The sequence below is a fragment of the Tachyglossus aculeatus genome, chromosome 1 (genome assembly GCF_015852505.1).
Source record: "Tachyglossus aculeatus isolate mTacAcu1 chromosome 1, mTacAcu1.pri, whole genome shotgun sequence".
In the NCBI taxonomy this organism is placed as follows: domain Eukaryota; kingdom Metazoa; phylum Chordata; class Mammalia; order Monotremata; family Tachyglossidae; genus Tachyglossus; species Tachyglossus aculeatus.
The window spans coordinates 78,016,654-78,039,147 of record NC_052066.1 but is presented as its reverse complement, the minus strand read 5'-3'; the positions used below and the strand labels follow the sequence as shown (position 1 = coordinate 78,039,147).

General features: G+C 43.2%; 1 protein-coding gene across 1 annotated transcript in view; it reads left to right on the top strand.

Moving 5' to 3' along the window:
* AMER3 (APC membrane recruitment protein 3) overlaps positions 1-22,136 on the top strand; it is a 116,064-nt gene extending 93,928 nt beyond the window's left edge. Inside the window, exon 3 of the mRNA XM_038748121.1 lies at positions 21,611-22,136. The gene's annotated coding sequence lies outside the window, so the exon portion shown is untranslated. The remainder of the gene's footprint in view (positions 1-21,610) is intronic.
* The last annotated feature ends 358 nt before the right edge of the window (positions 22,137-22,494 follow it).

Here is a 22,494-nt window from a genome sequence, read left to right as displayed (position 1 = left end):
TGGGTTCAGGTGTAATGGGAGGTCGGTGAAGTAAGGTAGTAATGTTATTACTACTCTCCCAAACAGTGCAGTATTCTGTACTAAGTATTGTCTCAGCTTTCACAACATTGCTAAAATCCACCCTTTCCTCTCCATCCAAACTGCTCCCACATTAATACAGACACTTATCCTAACCCACTTCGGTTATTATATCAGCCTCTTTGCTGACCTCCCTTTCTCCTGTCTCTCCCCACTGCAGTCCATACTTTACTCACTGCCTGGATCATTTCTCTACAAAAACATTGAGTTCGTGTTTCTCTTTCCCTCAAGAATCTCCCAGTATTTGCCAATCCACCTCTGCATCAAATAGAAACTCTTTACCATTGGCTTTACAGCACTACATCACCTTGCCCCCACCTACCTCACCTTGCTATTCTTGTACTACAACCCAGTCCTCACACTTTACTCCTCTAATGCCAACCTACTCACTGTACCTTGATCTCTTCTATCTTGTCACCGACCTCTCTTTCACTTCCTGCCTCTGGCCCAGAACATCCTCCCTTTTCATATATGACAAACAAATTACTCTACCCTCTTTCCAAGCCTTGTTGAAGGCACATCTTCTCCAAGAAGCTTGACTAAGCCCTCATTTCCTCTTTTCCCACTTCCTTCTGCATCATCCTGAGTTGCTCCCTCTATTCACCACCCATCTACCTCAGCCCCACAGCATTTATGTACATATCTGTAATTTATTTATTTGTATTGATGTCAGTCTCCCCCACTGGACTGTAAACTCACTGTGGTCAGAGAATGCATCTGTTATATTTCTATGTTGCACTCTAAGCACTCAATAAATATGATCGATTGATTGACTGACTGGAACTTGTCTACCAACTCTGTTCATTCATTCATTCAATCGCATTTATTGAGCACTTACTGTGTGCAGAGCACTGTACTAAGTGCTTGGGAAGTACAAATTGGCAACATATAGAGATGGTCCCTACCCAACAGCGGGCTCACAGTCTAGAAGGGGGAGATTGACAACAAAACATATTAACAAAATAAAATAAAATAAATAGAATAAATATGTACAAGTAAAATAAATAGAGGAATAAATATGTACAAAAATATATAACTCTGTTATATTGTACTCTCCCAAGCACTTAGTACAGTGCTCTGAACACAGTAAGTGCTCAGTTAATAAGATTGATTAGGACCATATGGGGCAGATATTATGAGCTGTAGGGAGTAGGTATCTTGTGACCATTTGACATATGAGGAAATAGGCTCAGAGAAGTTCAGTGACTTGCCCCAAATCACACAGCAGGTCAGTTGCAGAACTGGGATTAGAACAAGGGTGTCCTGGCTTCCAGTCTCATATGCTTTCCACTGGGGTATTCTCCCTAGTCTGTGCATCTGGGGTATGACTATATTTTAGAGTAAGAGATGCAGGATTATCAGAATTCCAAAGATTGTAGCCTCTCACTCTTCTCTCCTAATGTGCTAATTATCCAACTCTAGACTTAAGAAGTAGGATATGGCCCTGTAAGCTTGTCTCTAGACAGTAAAACTGTGGGCAAGGAATGAGTTTATTTACTGTTATGTTGTACTCTTCCAAATGGTTGGTACAGTGCTTTGCACACAGTAAGCACTCAATAAATACAATTGAATGAGTTGAATGAATAGTTCACCCTTTGCACTGGTATCTCAATTGGGAAGCAGCATGGTGCAGCCTGGGAGTCAGAAGGACCTGGGTTCTAATCCCAGCTCCCCCACATGTCTGCTCTGTGACCTTGGGCAAGTCACTTCATTTCCCCGTGCCTCTGTTACCTCAACTGGAAAATGGGGATTAAGACTGTGAGCCCCATGTGGGACATGGACTGTGTCTTATTCTGATTAGCTTGGATCTACCCCAGCACTTAGAACAGTGCCTGATACATAGTAAGCATTTAACAAATACCATTAGAAAAATTTGGCTTTCTGGTGGGGAAGATGTTTTTCATTTCAGGAGCAATCAATCAACTCGTGTTATTTATTGAATGCTTACTGGGTACAAAGCAATATACCAAGTACTTGGAGAGTACAATACAGCAGAGTTGGTATCAAGTTTGGGCACCTTGCTCAGTGTATTCCCAGTGAGGTGTACTTTGCTGCCTTTGTGACAATCTCATCCAGGATTTAATAATAATGATGGCATTTGTTAAGCACTTACTACATGCCAAGCACTGTTCTAAGCACTGGGGGGGATACAAGGTAATCAGGTTGTCCCACGTGGGGCTCATAGTCTTAATCCCCATTTTCCAGATGAGGAAACTGAGGCACAGAGAAGTCAAGTGACTTGCCCAAGGTCACACAGCTGACAAATGGCAGAGCTGGGATTAGAACCCATGACCTCTGACTCCCAAGCCTGGGCTCTTTCCACTGAGACATGCTGCTTTTCTAAACTACTTTAGCTACTTCTCATGTCAAATGATGAAAGCTCTGGGGTTCTGTACTTCAGAAGAAGCAGCTCAGATTAAAATATAGGATGCTGAATTAATTTGGGATTAGAAAGAATTGAAAAGCCAAATAGGCTCTGTGAGCTGTTAGGAATGAATATTAAACTTCCTTCCTCTTTTAGACTGTGAGCTCCATGTGCAAAAAGGACTGTCTTGGCTTGTATATCTTATATCTACTTCAGCACTTAACATAGTGAGTACATAATAAATACTATTAGTATTATTTTATGTACAGCCTCAGGTTTTCAACTTGGATTAGAAATTTTGAGGTTTGTGGTTCATCCTATATGTGGTATTTATAAAATATAATCCACATGATCTTAGTCTATAGCCCTCCCAGATAGACATTCTGGAAGCTCTAACTAAATGGAATAAAGGTCTAGCACTCATATGGTTTCAATTTATAGTGCAAATCCCAGTCCTGGAAGCAGGCCACTGTCTAATTGCTCAGATAATTTTAAACATTTTAGTTTAATTTTGCCATCAATCTAGTGTATCATTTCCTACAGTTTCTTCCTTGGGTCAGCTATTTGGATTTAATAATGATGATGATGATTAAGCAGATATTATGTGCCAAGCACTGTGCTAAATGCTGCAGTAGATTCATGGTAATCAGATTGAACACAACCCCTGTCCTTCACAGTGTTCACAGTCTTAAAAGGAAGTGAAAACAGGTATTTTATCCACATTTAATAGAAGAGGTCACTGAAGTTCAGAGAGGTTGAGTGGCTTGCCCAAGGCCACAAAGGAGGTGAGTTGTACAGCCAGGGTAGAACACTGGTGACATCTAGACCATGCTACCTCCCTAAATCTCCCATAGGTCTCTAGGGGGCTGCAATGGGGGTGTGATTTGGCAGAGGGGATTTGGATTAAAAATTTGTCTGGGCATCCTATCAGTTCTATCAGTTCCTAGAAGAAAAGGGCAAATTACAACCCAACATGGTGCCACCACTCCCTGCCAGTCATATGACATGACTTGAGACTGGTGTGGCACCTGTCCCCTCCCCCACCTGTACTCTTGCAGCCATGATGGAGGCAGGGGTGCAGCCCTACCCCAGTGGCCCTGGGGAATTTATTTTTTGGTCTTTGTTAAACAAGAAGAAAACAAACCTGAGTCTTCTTATTTTGCCTCCTCTGTTTGCCCCAGGATGAGGCCAGGGGGTGGAGAGTCTGGAGAGGAGCTGGAGGTGGTTTCCTACTTTTCCAGCTCTGGTGCCGCGCTGGAGCTCAGGATGATGAGTCGGGCGATTCATTCATTCAATCATTCAGTTGTATTTATTGAGGACTTACCGTGTGCATAACAGTGTATTAAGGTCTTGGGAGAGTAAAATACAACAAAAAGCCTACCTATTCACCACAAGCTCACAGCCTAGAGGTGGGGAGACTGGCATTAATATAAATTAATTAATTACAGACATTTACATAAGTGCTGTGGGGCTGGGAGGGGGAATGAACAAAGGGAGCAAGTCAGGGTGATGTCAAAGGGAGTGGGAGAAGAGGGAAGGAGGGCTTAGTCAGGGAAGACTTCTTGGAGGAGATGTGCCTTCAATAAGGCTTTGAAAGGGGTGAGAGTAATTGTCAGATTTGAGGAGGGAGGGTGTTCCAAGCCAGAGGCAGGATGTGGACAAGAGGTTGGCAGCGAGATAGATGAGATCAAGGCACAGTGAGAAGGTTAGTATTAGAGGAGGGAAGTGTGCAAGCTGGGTAGTAGTATGAGACTAGTGAGGTGAGGTAGGAGGGGGCAAGGTGATAGAGTGCTTTAAAGCCAATAGTGAGGAGTTTCTGTTTGATGTGGTACTGAATGAGCAACCACTGAATCTTCTCGAGGAGTGGGGAAACATGTCCTGAGTGTTTTTGTAGGAAAATCATCAAGGCAGTAGACTGAAGTATGGACTGGAGTGGGATGAAACAGGAGGCTAGGAGGTCAGCAAGGAGCCTGATGTAGTTATCCAGTCAGTATAGGATAAGTGATGTTTATTAATGCAGTAGCAGACTGGATGGAGAGGAAAGGGCAGATTTTGGCGATGATGTGAAGGTGGAACTGACAGGACTTAGTGATGGATTGAATATGTGGGTTGAATAATAATAATCATAATAATAGTAATAGTGGCATTTATTAAGTGCATACTATGTGCAAAGCACTGTTCTGGAGAGGTTACAAGGTGATCAGGTTGTTCCACAAGGGGCTCAAAGTCTTAATCTCCATTTTATGGATGAGGTAACTGAGGCCCAGAGAAGTTAAGTGACTTGCCCAAAGTCACACAGCTGACAGTTGGCAGAGCTGGAATTTGAACCCCTGACCTCTGACTCCAAAGCCCGTGCTCATTACACTGAGCCATGCTGCTTCTGTTTGATGTGGAGGTGAATGTGCAACCACAGAAGTTTCTTAAGGAGTGGGGAAACATGTCCTGAGTGTTTTTGTAGAAAAATCATCTGGGCAGTAGACTGAAGCATAGACTGGAGTGGGATGAGACAGGAAGCTAGGAGGTCAGCAAGGAGCCTGATGCAGTAATCCAGTCAGTGTAGGATGAGTGATGCTTATTAATGCAGTAGCACACTGGATGGAGAGGAAAGGGCAGATTTTAGCGATGTAGTGAAGGTGGAACCAACAGGATTTAGTGATGGATTGAATATGTGGGTTGAATGAGAGGAGTCAAGGGTAACTCCAATGTCCCTCCCCTCCACTGTGCCCCTGCCGGAGCAGCCTTTCTGTCCCATGGAGTTGTAGCATAATCTCTCCCGAGGAGCCAGGACAGAGGAGGAAACCGCCCTGGGGATGGCCCATGGGCCCTCACTGGGCCTGGGTCCCCCCCACTCCTTCAGAGCTTCATGTCAAGATCAGTTCTCCTTTGCCCCAGGGATGCTCCTTGGTCCAAAGACTGGGAAACCTAGCAAATTAAACTAAGAAGACAGTCAATCAGGAGTTGCTGTAAACCTCTTGTCTATCCAATCAACTTGAAGGAATTCACCTGATTAGTAATATGATCACTCATCCTATACCTCCTGGATGATTGCATCAGGCTTCTTTCTGACCTCCGAGCCTCCTGCCTCTCCCCACTCCAGTCCATACCTCACTCCACTGTCCGGCTCATCTTTCTACAGAAAAGTTCGGGGTATGTCACCCCCCTCCTCAAAAATCTCTTGTGGTTGCCTATCCACCTCTGTATCAAACAAAAACTCCTCACTGTTGCCTTTAAAGCACTCCATCACCTTGCCCCCTCCTACCTCACTTCGCTTCTCTCCTTCTACAACCCAAACTGCACACTTTGCTCCTCTGGTGTTAACCTTCTCATTGTGCCTCGATCTCTCCTGTCTCACTGACAACGCCTGAGCCATGTCCTACCTCTGGCCTGGAAAGCCCTGTCTCCTCAAATCTGCCAGACAATTACTCCCCCCCCCCCCACTTCAAAGCCTTACTGAAGGCACATCTACTCCAAGTGGCCTTCCCAGACTGAACCCCCACTTTTCCTCATCTCCCACTCCCTTCTGCTTCACTTTGATTTTCTCCCTTTGCTCTTCTCCAGCCCATCCCACTTCACTTAGGTATATATCTGTAATTTTATTTATTTATTTGGATGTCTATTTGTATTGATGTCTGTCTTCCCCCCCACCCCAGACTGTGAACTCATTGTGGGCAGGGATTGGCACCCTTTACTGCTGTATTGTACTTTCCCAAGTGCTTAGTCCAGTGCTATGCACACAGTGAGCGCTCAACAAATACGATTGAATGAATGAATGATGTATGGTTGTCCATAGAAAAGCAGCATGGTGTAATGGATAGAGCAAAAACCTGGGAGTCAGAAGGTCATGGGTTGTAATCCTGGCTCCGCCACTTGTCAGCTGTGTGACCTTGGGCAAGTCTCCTAACTTTTCTGTGCCTCAGTTACCTTACCTGTCAAATGGGGATTAAGATTGTGAGCCCCACATGGGGCAGCCTGATTATCTTGTATCTCCCCCAGCTCTTATAACAATGCTTGGCACATAGTAAGCGCTTAACAAATACCATTATTAGAGTGGTTTGGATGCTCATGGATATGAATCCGTTGCAGTGAGTACCAATACTTTCAGAAACACTAGGTGGCGCACTCTCACCATCCCTTCTGGTGTAAAACCTCCTGGAGAGGTAAAGTAGCGGGAGGGGAATTTTCTAAAGAGAATGACATAGGAACTTGTCCCCAGGAATTAAATCTAGTGCTTGTGGTTTGCGCAGTGCGACTCACAAGCTTTCGTTCGCGCAGCACCTCAGAAATTGATTATTTCTCATTAACCGTGAAGCTTGTTTCAACCATCCTGGAACATCTATCATGACTATTATTTTAATTGTATTTGTTAAATGCTTACTATTCATTCTATCGCAATTCCTGAGCACTTACTGGGTGCAGAGCACTGTACTAAGCACTTGGGAAGTACAAGTCGGCAACATATGGAGACGGTCCCTGCCCAACAACTGGCTCACAGTCTAGAAGGGGGAGACAGACAACAAAACAAAACATGTAGACAGATGTCAGACGATCAGAACTAATAGAATTATAGCTATATGCACATAATTAACAAAATAGAGTAGTAAATATGTACAAATAAAATAGAGTAATAAATCTGTACAATATACACAAGTGCTGTGGGGAGGTGAAGGAGGTAGGGCGATGGGGATGAGGAAGAGGAGAGGAAAAAGGGGGCTCAGTTTGGGAGGCCTCCTGGGGGAGGGGAGCTCTCAATAGGGCTATGAAGGGAGGAAGAGCGAACTATGTGCCAGACACTGTACAAGCTAATCAATTTGGACACGGTCCATGTCCCACATGGGGCTCACAGTCTTAATCCCCATTTTACAGATTATTTAACTGAGGCACAGAGAAGTTAAGTGACTTGACCAAGGTCACTTAGCAGACACATGGTGGAGCCAGCTTTAGAAGCCAGGTCCTCCGACTCCCAGGCCTGTGCTTTTTCCACTATGAATGCTCCTTCCCAAAGATAACCTTCACTTCTTGGAATCTCTGTCCATTTGACTCCAGAGACTGGTAGATATTATGATATTTGTTAAGAGTTTATGAGGAGTCAAGCACTACTCTAAATTCTGGGGTATGTATGTATAAGCTAATCAGATTGCACACAGTCCCTGTTCCACATGGAGCTCACAGTCTAAGTAGGAGGGAGAATAGGTATCTTATTGTCATTCTACAGTTGAAGAAACTGAGGCACAAATAAGGTAAGTTAGTTGCCCAAGGTCACACAGAAAGACATTGGCAGAGCCAGGATTAAAACCCAGGTCCTCCGACTCCCAGGCACTTGCTCTTTCCACTAGGCCATGATGCTTCTCAAGATATAGTAATCATGAAGGGAAAATTTGGTAAAAAAATGTGACCTTGAGTGATTTGAATTCTTATTTGATCAACCACAGTTCTTGATGGTTGAATTTCTAGCTCCCTTTCAACTCCACTGTAGATCTTCTCTGTGTAGGCACCCACCTCAGACACTCAGGCTTTGATTACCATGGTAGCGGATGAGGAAGATGATGAGTTTTCTGTTAAGGATTACAAATGGGAACTTGCCTGAGGGAAATGCTTATGCTGATGATGGCTTGTATAATGCCACATCCCCACCTGTCATTCATTCATTCATTCAATCATATTTATTGAGTGCTTACTGTTTGCAGAGCATAGTACTAAGCACTTGGAAAGTACTATACAGCAATAAGGAGAGAAATTCCCTGCCCACAATAGTCTGAAATGTTCCATCTCGGGGAATAACTGTGAAAAGTTATGCAGGCGGGGTGTAACATATTGCTAAGCCTTGTTTTGTTCTTTTTCCACTTGCCAACTTCATTTACACCCAAACTGCCTACAGCCGAGTGTCAATGTTGTACTATACTGATGGCATTTATTGAACACTTACTATGTATCAAGCATTGTGCTAGGCACTGAGGTAGATATAAGAGAATCAGATTGGACACAACGCTGCCCCACGTGGTACTTACAGTCTAAGGGAAAGGGAGGACAGATATTTAATTCCCATTTTATGCATGGGAAAACGGAGTTACTGAGAAGTTGAGGAACTTTGCCAAAGTCACACAGTAGGCAAGTGTCAAAATCCAAATTAGAACTCATTAGAACTCTGGTTCTCTGACTTCCAGTCCTGTACTCTTTCCTCTATTACTCTTGGTAGTCTTGGTGGCCTTTGCCACCTCTTTTAGCTACCTATTTTTCAGGAGTCCTACTGGGCTTGTTCATCTCAAGGAATGTTCTAGGTGGTTCTTTTCCTCCAATGATATTGCCCAGCAGATATTCCCCTATTTGCCGAGCTGTGATGAGAAACCACATTTTCAGAGCCATGCTTTGTCCACTGGACTAACAGCAGGGTACATTCCCCTGGAAAACATGTTAATATTGTGAAATCAGTCCTTTTTTAATTTCATGGTATTTGTAAATGATAATCATACTAATAATGATGGTATTTGTTAAGCACTTCCGATGTGCCAGGCACTATTCAAAGCACTGGGGTAGATCCAAGGTACCCCAGATTGCTATCCAGCAGTAGCTTCACAGACTCCATCCTCTCCTGGTTCTCCTCTTATTTCTCTGGCCCCCTCCCCCTCCCATGCCCTTACTGTAGGGGTTCCTCAAGGGTCAGTTCTTGGTCCCCTTCTGTTCTCTACCTACACTCACTCCCTTGGTGAACTCATTCGCTCTCACGGCTTCAAGTATAATTTCTGAGCTGATGACGCCCAAATCTACATCTCCACCCCTGCTCTCTCTCCCTCCCTCCAGGCTCGTGTCTCCTCCTGTCTTCAGGACATCTCCATCTGGATGTCTGCCCGCCATCTAAAACTCAACATGTCCAAGACTGAGTTCCTTATCTTCCCTCTCAAAACCTGTCCTCTCCCTGACTTTCCCGTCACTGTAGACAACATTACCATCCTTCCCATCTCACAAGCCCGCAATCTTGCTGTCATCCTTGACTCTGTTCTCTCATTCATCCCAAACATCCAATCCATCACCAACCCCTGCTGGTCTCACCTCCACAACATCGCCAAGATCCACCCTTTCCTCTCCATCCAAACCGATACCTTGCTGGTTCAATCTCTCATCCTATCCCAACTGGATTACTGCATCAGCCTCCTCTCCCATCTCCCATCCTCCTGTCTCTCCCCACTACAATCTATACTTCACTCTGCTGCCCGGATTATCTTTGTACAGAAACACTCTGGGCATGACACTCCCCTCCTCAAAAATCTCCAGTGGTTGCCTGTCAACCTACGAATCAAGCAAAAACTCCTCACTCTCAGCTTCAAGGCTCTCCATCACCTTGCCCCCTCCTACCTCACCCCCCTTCTCTCCTTCTACAGCCCAGCCCGCACCCTCCGTTCCTCTGCCGCTAATCTCCTCACCGTGCCTCGTTCTCACCTGTCCCGCTGTCGACCCCCCGGCCCACGTCCTCCCCCTGGCCTGGAATGCCCTCCCTCCACACAACCGCCAAGCTAGCTCTCTTCCTCCCTTCAAAGCCCTACTGAGAGCTCACCTCCTCCAGGAGGCCTCCCCAGATGGAGCACCCTTTTTCCTCTCCTCCTCCCTTCCCCATTGCCCCCCCCACCCTACCTCCTTCCCCTCCCCTTAGCACTTGTATATATTTGCACATATTTATTACTCTATTTATTTTACTTGTATATATTTGCTACTCTATTTCATTGATTATGTGCATATAGCTTTAATTCTATTTATTCTGGTGGTTTTGACACCTATCTACATGTTTTGTTTTTTTGTCTGTCTCCCCTGTCTGTGAGCCCGTTGTTGGGTAGGGACCATCTCTATATGTTGTTGACTTGTACTTCCCAAGCGCTTAGTACAGTGCTCTAAACACGGTAAGCACTCAATAAATACGACTGAATGAATGAATCCACGCTAATCAGGTTGGACAGGGTCCATGTCCCATAGAAGGCTCACAGTCTTAATCCCCATTTTAGAGATGAGGGAACTGAGGCACAGAGAAGTTAAGTGACTTGCCCAAGGTCACACAGCAGACAAATGGTGGAGCCAGAATTAGAATCCAAGTCCTTCTGACTCCCAGGCCAATGCTCTATCCACTAGACAAGCTGCTTCTCAGTTCTTCCCTTTGACCTTTCACCCGACCACGTTTTCTCACTTATCAAATCTCAAGTATCTTCTCCTGGCCTCTGCCTCTCTTCAATACTCCCTTACATTCTGCAGAACACCTGTTAATTTGCATTTCTGTTCTCTTTACATTTTGAGCTGGGCTTTGGATAAATGTTATATTTAGATTATAGATTTCCCCCTCAGATATCTTCCTGTTCACCTCAATAGCCTTTGAAAGGTCCCTGGCTCCTTACTTCAAGGCAGGATTTCATATTCTAACTCTGATTCTTATGGGAACAATGCTAACAATTTTAAGGGTGTTAACATAACTCTCATAGAGTGGCATTAATAGAAGTTGGCAGGTCTAAGAGCATATAATAATTATGGTATTTGTTTTGTTCATTCATTCAATCAAATTTATTGAGTGCTTACTGTGTGCAGAGCACTGTACTAAGTGCTTGGAAAGTACAAGTTGGTAACATATAGAGATGGTCCCTACCCAACAGCGGGCTCACAGTCTAGAAATTTTGTGCTTCCTATGTACCAGGCACTTACGAAGTGGTAAGTACAAGATAATCAGGTCAGACCCAGTCCTTGTCCCATATGGGGCCCACAGACTAAAGGAGAGGGAGAACAGGTATTAAATCCCCATTTTACAGAAGAGGAAACTGAGGCCCAGAGAAGTGAACTGCCTTGCTCAAGGTCACACAGCAGGCAAATGGCAGAGCCAGGATTAAAACCCAGCTATTCTGATGATGATGATGCTGGAATTTGTTAAGTGCTTACTATGTGTGAAGCACTGTTCTAATCACTGGAGGGGATGCAAGGTGATCAGGTTGTCCCCCGTGGGGCTCACAGTCTTAATCAGGAGAAGCAGTGTGGCCTAGTGGAAAGAGCACAGGCTTGGGAGTCAGAGGTTGTGTGTTCTAATTCTGGCTCCACCACTTGTCAGCTGTGTGACTTTGGGCAAGTCACTTAACTTCTCTGTGACTTAGTTACCTCATCTGTAAAATGGGGATTAAGATTGTGAGCCCCGTGTGGGAGAACCTGAAACTTTGTATTTACCCCTGCACTTAGAACAGTGCTTGGCACATAGTAAGTGCTTAACAGATACCATTATTATTATTATTATTATTTTTATTATTATTATTATTATTAATCCCCATTTTACAGATGAGGTAACTGAGGCTCAGAGAAGTTAAGTAACTTACCCAAGGTCACACAGCAGACATGTGGCGGAGCCGGGATTAGAATCCATGACCTCTGACTCCCAAGCCCATGCTCTTTCCACTGAACAACACTCCTCTTCTGACTTGCAGCTCTGTTCTCTCTCACTAGGCCAAACCTATCAAGGAGTAGAACAACGGGAGTACAAGCTGGTCAAAATTGTGTTTCTTTGGCAGAACTGTCTGTTGAGGAAGTTTACACAATACCTGTCAGTTCTCTGCTCTTGCTTGTCCTATTTCTCCCTGTCAAACCAAGAAATTCACACCCTCCTTAAACCACATTACTCCTTAACCAGATGACCTAATGGCCCCAAGACACTCTGAGCATATTAGAGCATTTCTTCGTTAGCTAGTACAAATTTGTGTTGTCAAATTTAAGTTGCTGCTCTTTATTGGAGTAAGCCATAAATACTAAATACATGGAAACTCCCATTTGAAGATCTCAAATTACTTCATGTACCATTTCTTATTGGCTCTGTTTTTGAATTTATTTTTACATGTTGGCTTAGAAACCTTTAGGGCATGGGTATGATTTAAATAATTCATACTGAACACAACTACCATATGTCCTACATGAAATTTGTGAAGCACAAGAAATGCAATTAGCTTCCAAAGCCATTTGAAATTTTTAAAAAATTATGGGTATTAAAGTTGATTTACCTCATTCCCCCTCACCTTCTAAAAACACTTGCTCCCAGTCTTCTCCACTCCTTAAATACAGCATCATACATTGTTTTTGCCCTATTTCAATGAATGTAGGGATTTGACCAAATTAATTCAGTGAATCTGTAGTAGTCATAGTAATAGTATTCACTGAGTGCCAACTGTGTGTAATGTATCATTCTGAGTGCTGGAAAAGAGAACGGTAGAGAAGTCAACACTGTTTCTGACCCTCCACGTGCTGGGAATCTAAAAATAAAGTGGGGAGGGGTTTGGCAATAGGCACATTTCTTTCCCCCAAAAACGCTTTCAGAATTGAATACTCTGGGGACCGGGGATGTATCTCGCCCCTCCATTGGCTACCTGAGAGTGAGATTGAAGGGGAAGGAATTTAAAGGGTTTGAGCACTCTCATCACTGTGGAAACAGCTCTCTACAGGGTTGTCGCTTGGGGATGGGTTGGGAATTGACTCACCTTTCAGATATGGGGGTGTAATGGAAAGCCAGAAACTATTTAAAATCTTAGCTGGGCTGGGGAAGAGAGCTTGGTTCTATTTCTGGAGACACCTGCAAAAAAATCCAAGAGAAATGGCATCAAAAGATTTCAATTGACCTTATGGTCTATGGCCATCCTTCCTTCCTTCCTTGAGTTTAAGGTGAAAGCACAAAACTATACTTGATAACTATACATAATAATAGTAATAATAATAATAATAGTGGTATTTGTTAAACACTTACTATGTTCCAGGCACTGTACTAAGCAGTGAGGTAGATAAAGCAAATTGGGTTGGGCACAGTGCCTGTCCCATATGGGACTCACAAGTCTCAATCCCTATTTTACAGTTGAGGTAACTGATGCACGGAGAAGTCAAGTGACTTGCCCAAGGTCACACAGCAGACAAGTGGCAGAGCTGGAATTAGAACTCATGACCTTCTGGCTCCCAAGCCCAAGCCCTAGCCACTAAGCCATGCTGCTTCTGATTTACTCTGATTGGTTAGTGAACTCACATGAGGCTGAATATGCCAGTGAAAGCTTGTGGGTAAACTGACAGCCTCCCGTGATTGCTTCTTGAGTGAGTATTATTGTATGCTTTGATGCCCCCATTTTTATTAATCTTTGGGTGAACATTTTTCAGTAACATGTCCAAGGATGTTCAGGCAGCTCTGCCTCTGGACAGCAGTCAAAGGAAAATCAATCAATCAATTACATTTATTGAGCCCTTACTGTGCACAGAACACAGTATTAAGCACATCAGATTACAATATAACAGCTCTCTGCCCATAAAGAGCTTACAGTCTAGGAGGACAGAATCACAGATATATACTATAGCTCTGACCAATTTATTTTTACTCTTAAAATGCTAAACTCTCAGTAAAGCTTGGCAGAAGAGAAAGTTGTAGAAGGTTCAGATTCCTTCAAATAACTGAATCTTGCAGAACTGTGATTTGTTGGTTTTTCGTGCTTTTCTGATGTAGTGTGCTGTCCTCTGGATTGTCGTTAGGAAAAGAAGACTAAAATCCCTCAGTCTGTGCCACAAAGATTCATTACAACTGCCTCAGAGAAACTAAGGGAACAAACTGGATGAAACATGGGCAAAATAGTTAATGGAAACTGATCATCTCTTTCTTGCTGGCCGTAAGTAAGCAGCTGGAGATCCGTGAACTGCAGTCAAAGGGATCTGGTTTCTAGTGCCAATGTTCAACCCATATCCTGGGCAAATTTTACTAAATTACTTGACTTCCCTTCCCAGCAAGCTTCTTGACAAAATTCCAGTTGGGGCTCAATAAGAAAATGCTCATAAAATGCTGTGAGTTCATCGAATGCGGAGTTTCAACAGTAAGAGTCTCAACCCATCATACATATTGAGTGATTAATCCTTCATTCATATTTATTGAGTGCTTACTGTGTGTAGGGCTCTGTACTAAATTCTTGGGAGAGTACAATATAACAAAGCAACAGAGTTAGTAGACACATTCCCTGACCACGCATTTACAGTCTCGAGGGGGAGGGAAACATTAATATGAATAAATACATTGTGGATATGTGAGTAAGTACTGCGGGGCTGCGTGGGTTGGTGAATAAAGGGAGCAAATCTGGGTGATGAGGAAGAGAGTGAGAGAAGAGGAAATAAAGGTATTGGAAGAAATGTGCCTCCAATAAGATTATGAAGGTGTGTAGAGTATTTTTCTGTTGGATATGAAGAGGGAGGGCATTCCAGGCCAGAGGCAGGACATGGGTGAAAGGTTGGCAGCAAGATAGATGAGTTCCAAGTATAGTGAGTAGATTGACATTAGAGGAGGAAAGTATGCAGGCTGGGTTGTAGCAGGAGAGCTGCGAGGTACTACAGAGAAGAAGGAGAAGGGTGGTTGAGTGCTTTAAAGTCTATGGTAAGGAGTTTCTGTTGGATGTGGAAGTGGACTTGTACTTTCCAAGCGCTTAGTACAGTGCTCTGCACACAGAAAGCACTCAATAAATACGATTGAATGAATGAATGATGGGCAACCACTGGAGGTTCTTATGGAGTGGGGTAACGTGGACTGAATGTTTTTGTAGAAAAATGATCTGGGCATCAGAATGAAGTCTGGACTGGAGTAGGGAGAGGCAAGAGTCAGGGAGGTCAGCAAGAAGGCAGGATAGGATAATTGCTTGGATTAATATGGTAACACTTTGGATGGTGAGTACAGGGTAGATTTTAGCAATGTTTTGAAAGTTGAACCAAAGGGATTTGTGAATGTGGGAGAAGCAACATGGCCTAGTGGATAGAATATGATTAAGTGCTTAGTACAGTGCTCTGCACACAGTAAGCTCTCAATAAATATGATTGAAAGAATGAATGAACTAAGAGTCTGAAGGACCTGGGTTCTAGTCCCAGCTCCACCACTTGCCTGCTGTGTGATCTTGGGCAAGTCACTTAATTTTTCTCTGTCTTAGTAACTTCATTTGCAGGTTTGCCCTTTGTGGGACATGGTCTAGGTCCAACCTGATTAGCTTGAATCTACCCTAGTACTCATAACTATGTGCCTGGCACATAGTTAGTGCTTAACAAATGCCATTAACAAAAAAGAAAATGAGAGGTAAGTCAAAGATAATGCCAAGCTTACAGGCTTGTGAGAAGGAAGGATGGTGGTGCTGTGCTTTTAGACTGTGAGCCCACTGTTGGGTAGGGACTGTCTCTATATGTTGCCAACTTGTACTTCCCAAGCGCTTAGTACAGTGCTCTGTACACAGTAAGCGCTCAATAAATACGATTGATGATGGTGCTACAGTGATGGGAAAACCAGTGTGGGGGACAACATTTGGGTGAAAAGATAAGGAGTTTTGTTTTGGATATGCTTTGAACATGTTTTGGACATCAGGTTTGAGGTGATGACAGGACATCCAAGTAGAGATGACTTGAAGGCAGGAGAAAATGTGAGACTGCAGAGAGGGAGAGCAATCAAGGGCTGGAGACTCAGATTTGGGAATAATCTGTATAGAGGTGGCAGTTGAAGCCAAGGGAGCAAATGAGTTCTCCAAGAGAGTGGGTGTAGATGGAGAATAGAAGGGAACCCAGCACTGAACCTTGAGGGATTCCCACAGTTATGGGGTGGGAGGCAGAGGAGGCACGAGACTGAGAATGAGCTGCCTGAGAGAGAGGAGGAGAACTGGGAGAGAACAGTGTTGAAGCTAACGTTGGATAATGTTTCCAGGAGAAGGCGGTGGTTGACAATGCTGAGGCAACTGAGAGGTTGAGGAGGATTATGATTCATTCATTCATTCATTCAACCATATTTATTGAGCACTTACTGTTTGCAAAGCACTGTACTAAGCACTTGGGAAGTACAAGTTGACATGGCATAGAGGTTGTTGGATTTGGCAAGGAAGAGATCATTTGTGACTGTTGAGAGGTTGGTTTCCATAGAGTGAAGGGGAAGGAAGCCTAATTGGAGGGGGACACAGAGAGAATTGGAGGAGAGGAACTTGAGACAGCAGGTGAAGACAACTGGCTCAAGGATTTGAGAGAGGAATGGTAAACGGGAGACATGGCATTGACTGGATGGAACCGTGAGGTCAAAGATGGGTTTTTTTAGGATAGAGGAGACATGAGCATATTTGAAAGCAATGGGGAAGAAGCCATTGGGGAGCCATTGGAGAGTCTTTAGATTACCTTGTGCAAAGGACTGTACTAAGAGCTTGGGAGAGTACAGTAAAATAAGTAGAAGTAATCCTTAAGTAGAAGTAATCTTTAAGTAGAAGTAATACTATATATGTGTGTTTATGTATTTTTATACAAGCATGAATACAGTGGAATGGCGTTCAGGTGTGGTTGTGAGTACTGAAGTGTTGAAGTGGCAGTTAGAAAGGAAATAGAGTTTGGAGATAAGAGATTAATCAGCGAAAGCTTTCTGGAGGGGATGAGATTTCAGAAGTGTCTTGAAGACGGGGAGAGGAATGATTTTCCATAAGTGAAGTGGGAGGGAGTTCAGGGCACGAGCAAGATGTCAGAAACAAGAGAGACAACAAGGTAACGTAAACAGATTCCTTAAGAGGAAAGAAGCAGGAGGACTGGTGAGTAGTGGGAGAGGACTGAGAATAAGTAAGGAGAGAGATCTGATTCAGGACCTTCAAATTAATGTTAAGTGGTTGTTCCTTGACTTTCCTATGAATCAACACATTATCGTGGCAGGAGAGTTTGTGTATGCTGATGAAGCTTAGAGTTATGCCACTGAGAGATATTCTCTCATCAGGATTACCAATAATGGAAAGATCTAAGATGAAGTGTCAGACAAAGTTGATTCACCTGTGCTGGGCAGCAGTGGCATGGGAAGGAGAAACAGCATGGCTCAGTGGAAAGAGCTTGGGCTTTGGAGTCAGAGGTCATGGGTTCAAATCCTGGCTCTGCCACTTGTCAGCTGTGTGACTTTGGGCAAGTCACTTAACTTCTCTGGGCCTTAGTTACCTCATCTGTAAAATGGGGATTAAGACTGTGAGCTCCCCATGGGACAACCTGATCACTTTGTAACCTCCCCAGTGCTTAGAACAGTGCTTTGCACATAGTAAGCACTTAATAAATGCAAATAAATAAAAAAGAGTAAAAGGTGGATGATCAAGTGATCAAAATGTCAAAGACAATGGCAGAGACTCAAGTTTTTACTTTGAGGAAGAAGGCAATGGTAAACCACTTTCATATTTTTTACTAGGAAAACACTGTGGACTACATACCAGAATGACTACAGATGAAGATGGGATGTTCTACCCAGAGCTTAGAACGGTTCTTGGCACATAGTAAGCGCTTAACAAATAACTTATTCAGTGCTTTGAACAGTGCTTTGCTCATAGTAAGCACTTAACAAATGCCATCATTATTATGTTCTGGAGAAGATGTGTCCATGGAGTTGCCATGAGTTGGAAACGACTCAGAATTTGACAACAGTAAGTTGTTCTTTGAACTGAGAGGAAAGGGCAACCAGTAGAGGTTTTTGAAGAGTGGGGACATGTGTAACTAATAGTTTGTAGAAAAATGTTCCAGATGCAGAGTGAAGTGTAAACTGTTGAGGTCAGAGAAAGGATGCAGGGTGGTCAGTGAGGAGACTGATACAGGAGTCAAGTTGAGATATAAGTGCCTGGACCATTGTAGTGGAAGTTTGAATAGAGATCTGATCCTTTTGTTAAGAACCAGTCAGTGTCTCTTAGGGGAGCACCCTCTGCAGAGAAGCATTGGAAAATACACCGTCAGTTTTTGTGAAGAAAGCTGGGTAGTATGAAATGAAAGTCTTATTTTAAAGCAGAAGAAGGGTTCAGTACACGTGATGGTCCCCAGTAAAGTACTACAGATCCACCTCAAATCTGGGATTTCACCTGCATGACAGAATGGATTATAGTGCTGGTGGTTTCCACACAGCCATTTGCACTTTTCTGATTCCTTCCAGTCCTGCTCCCACTGGTGCAAGGAGTGCAACCAGCGAGCAGCAATCAGTCAATTAATCAATCAGTGGTATTTACTGAGCATTTATGAGTGTAGGTTCGCTAAGTACCCAGGACAGTACCAAATAATAGAGTTAGAAGACACAATCTCTGAGGTCAAGACTTTACAATCTAGAGGGGAGACAGGCATTAAAATTAATGACATGGATATGGATGTAGATATGAGTGATTTGGGTGCCGAAGATAAGACCCCTGAAATCAGTCAGTCAATCGTATTTATTGATTGCTTACTGTGGGCAGAGCACTGCACTAAGCACTTGCCAAAGTACAATAGAAAATAAACAAACCCATTCTCTGCCTTTCTGAAGTGTTATTAGCATAAGGCCAATGCTGAGACATAAACCAGCAGGTGGTACATGTAGAGGTATTCCATTTAACATCCAATACAAAAATGTTTTCCTCTGCATGTTTGTAAAAAAGATCATTGATTTTCTTTTTTCTCAGAAGAATTACTGATTTTCACTGAGCTGCCCTTCTCTGTAGTCTCTTTTAGTTCTATTCATTCTGATTTTTGTGGGGGGTACATTTTTACAATTTAAAGTGTGGAAATGAAGAAGTAAGATGGACAGTGAAACCCAGGTTTCTGCTGGTGAAGATACTAGTATGATAGGCAGATTAATAATAATAATAATAATAATGATGGTATTTGTTAAGCAGTTACTATATGCCAAGCACTGTTCTAAGTGCAGGGGTAGATACAATGTAATCAGGTTGTCCCACGTGGGGCTCACAGTCTTAATCCCCATTTTACAGGTGAGGTAACTGAGGTACAGAGAAGTTAAATGACTTCCCCAAGATCACACAGCAGACAAGTGGCACAGCTGGGATTAGAACCCACAACCTCTTACTCCCAAGCCCGTGCTCTTGCCACTAAGCCACTCTGCCTCTCTAAGGTTAAGGAATTAAAGTAGTAGTATTGCCTAGTAGAAAGAGCACTAGACTGGTGGTCAAGGCACCTGTGTTCTAATCCCGGCTCTGCTGCTTGCCTGCTTGCTCTGTGACCTTGGGCAAATCAAAACTTCTCAGTTTCCTTCCTATGAAGAAGAGGTTAAATACCTGTTTGAATTCATTCAATCATATTTATTGAGCACTTACAGTGTGCAGACCACTATACTAAGTGCTTGGGAGAGTACAATATATCAGTAAAAAGACACATTTCTTACCCACCATGAGCTTACAGTCTAAAGCGGGAGACAGACATTAATATAAATGAACAAATTACAGATATGTACATAAGTGCTGTGGGGCTAGGAAGGAGTATGAATTAATGGAGCAAGTCAAGGCAATGCAGAAAGGAATGGAAGAAGAAGAAAGGAGGTCTTAGTGAGGTGGGAACCCCAATCCTCAACTTCTCAGCTGCCTTCAACACTGTGAATCACCACCTTCTCCTCAACATACTATCCAACCTTGGCTTCACAGAATCTGTCCTCTCCTGGTTCTCTTCTTATCGCTCCAGCCATTCATTCTCAGTCTCCTTTGTGGGCTCCTCCTCCTGCTCCCATCCCCTTACTGTAGGGGTTACTCAAGGGTCAGTTCTTGGTCCCCTTCTGTTCACTAACATTCACTCCCTTGGTGAACTCATTCACTGCCACAGCTTCAACTATCACCTCTACACTGATGACACCCAAATCTACATCTCTGCCCCTGCTCTCTCTGCCTCCCTCCAGGCTCATATCTCCTCCTGCCTTCAGGACATCTCCATCTGGATGTCTGCCTGCCAACTAAAACTCGATATGTCCAAGACTGAACTCTTTATCTTCCCTCCCAAACTCTGCTCTCTCCCTTACTTTCCCGTCACTGTAGACGGCACTACCATCCTTCCCGTCTCACAAGCCCACAGCCTTGGTGTCATCCTCGACTCAGCTCTCTCGTTCACCCCACACAATCTGTCACCAAAACCTGCCAGTCTCACCTCCGCAACATTGCCAAGATCCGCCCTTTCCTCTCCATCCAAACCGCTACCTTGCTGGTTCAATCTCTCATCCTATGCCGACTGGATTACTACATCAGCCTCCTCTCTGATCTCCCATCCTCCTGTCTCACCCCACTTCAGTCTATACTTCACTCTGCTGCCTGGATTATCTTTGTGCAGAAATGCTCTGGGCACGTTACTCCCCTCCTCAAAAATCTCCAGTGGTTGCCTATCAACCAATCAAGCAAAAACTCCTCACTCTCAGCTTCAAGGCTGTCCATCACTTAGCCCCCTCCTACCTCACCTCCCTTCTCTCCTTCTACAGCCCAGACCACACCCTCTGCTCATCTGCTGCTAACCTCCTCACTGTGCCTCGTTCTCACCCATCCAGCCATCGACCCCTGGCCCACGTCCTTCCCCTGGCCTGGAATGCCCTCCCTCCACATATCCACCAAGCTAGCTCTCTTCCTCCCTTCAAAGCCCTACTGAGAACTCACCTCCTCCAGGAGACCTTCCCAGACTGAGCCCCCTTTTTCCTCTCCTCCTCCCCATTCCCCCGCCCTACCTCCTTCCCCTCCCCACAGCACTTGTATATATTTGTACATATTTATTACTCTATTTATTTTACTGGTACATATTTACTATTCTATTTATTTTGTTAATGATGTGCATATAGCTTTAATTCTATTTGTTCTGACGATTTTGACAACTGTCTACATGTTTTGTTTTGTTGTCTGCCTCCCCCTTCTAGACTGTGAGCCCGTTGTTGGGTAGGGACTGTCTCTATATGTTGCTGACTTGTACTTCCCAAGTGCTTAGTACAGTGCTCTGTGCACAGTAAGCGCTCAATAAATATGATTGAATGAATGAATAAATGAATGAACGAATGAAATATATTCAGTCTGATTATCCTGAATCTAGTCATTCACAATGCTTGGCTCATTGTAAGTGCTTAAAAAACACTAATTATTATCATCTTAATTATTATCTTTGTCATCATCATCATCATCATTATTTTTGTTGTTGTTATTAGATTTAAGAACCAGAATGTTGGAAACAAGCTAGTGGAAGTCAAAGATTTTCAACATATAGGAAATTTGTCAACACTATGTGTGCTACATAAAGACTACCAAACTTTTCTGGTGAAGAGCAAAATCAATTGTTTAAATTAAATGGTACAGACAGGACCCTATTCTGGGTTCCACAAAACAAAATTTGCAATCTAGGGTTTTTTCCTCCATCAATTTAAATGGAAAAAACGTTCATCACATTCTGTTTGTATTTCAGGTGCTGCAACCAGGAATCCACATGTACATTATCAAGACTCTTCTTCTGTCTGCTGTTTGAAGTTGGGTGCTGCTCTCCTGAAATAGAATTGGAATAAAGTATAGCAAGCATATATTCCCAACAATGCAAAACACAGCATCAGGCTCCTTGGTATTCAACTACAGGGCATTTCAAAGGAGAGATAATGTCAGAATCGTTACAGACCTAAACAAACCTGGTATCAAGATGATTAATAAGCAGTTGCTTTTGCTGGTTTTCTCTGTTTCCTTGCAGAATCTAGAGAGTTTGTTTTTTTAAGTTGACTGCCCAATGGAAGAACAAGACTGATATATATTTCCTTTCAGGAACTTCCTTGTGATCCATGCACTATAGAGGTCTGAAGTTTTGATGTTTTTTTTAAATGAAGAACTAAGTCCAGAAAGTGGCCATTTGTTTTCTAATTTGTAGCGTCTCACCCTGTATTTCATTAAAGTCTATGTGTCCTGTAATTTCTAAATTTCTACTGATTCCCTATCGGGCTTCCTGAATGTGGACTATAACTTTTAAAAGTATCTTTTAAAATATTCCTATTTTGAATGGAAATTGTATCTACACATTGAAGTACCTCTTGATTTTTAAACAAATGTTTTTTTAAATGTGTAAAGAAAGGAAACTCATAAGAAGTGGGTTAAAATAGCTTCCCACCCTTCTCTCTTGTAGGTGGTTTTTTTTTCACCATTATTTACAGTCTAGTGGCATCAAAGGTTAGGGTTATTATAGTTTCTTGACTTTCTGTTTGTTGCCCTGGAGGAATCCTCAGGAACTAAGTTATGGTTTATTTACATGATGGGGATGATAAACAGTAAGCAAGCACTCAATAGCTTTTGGAAATCAAAAGTTAGAGA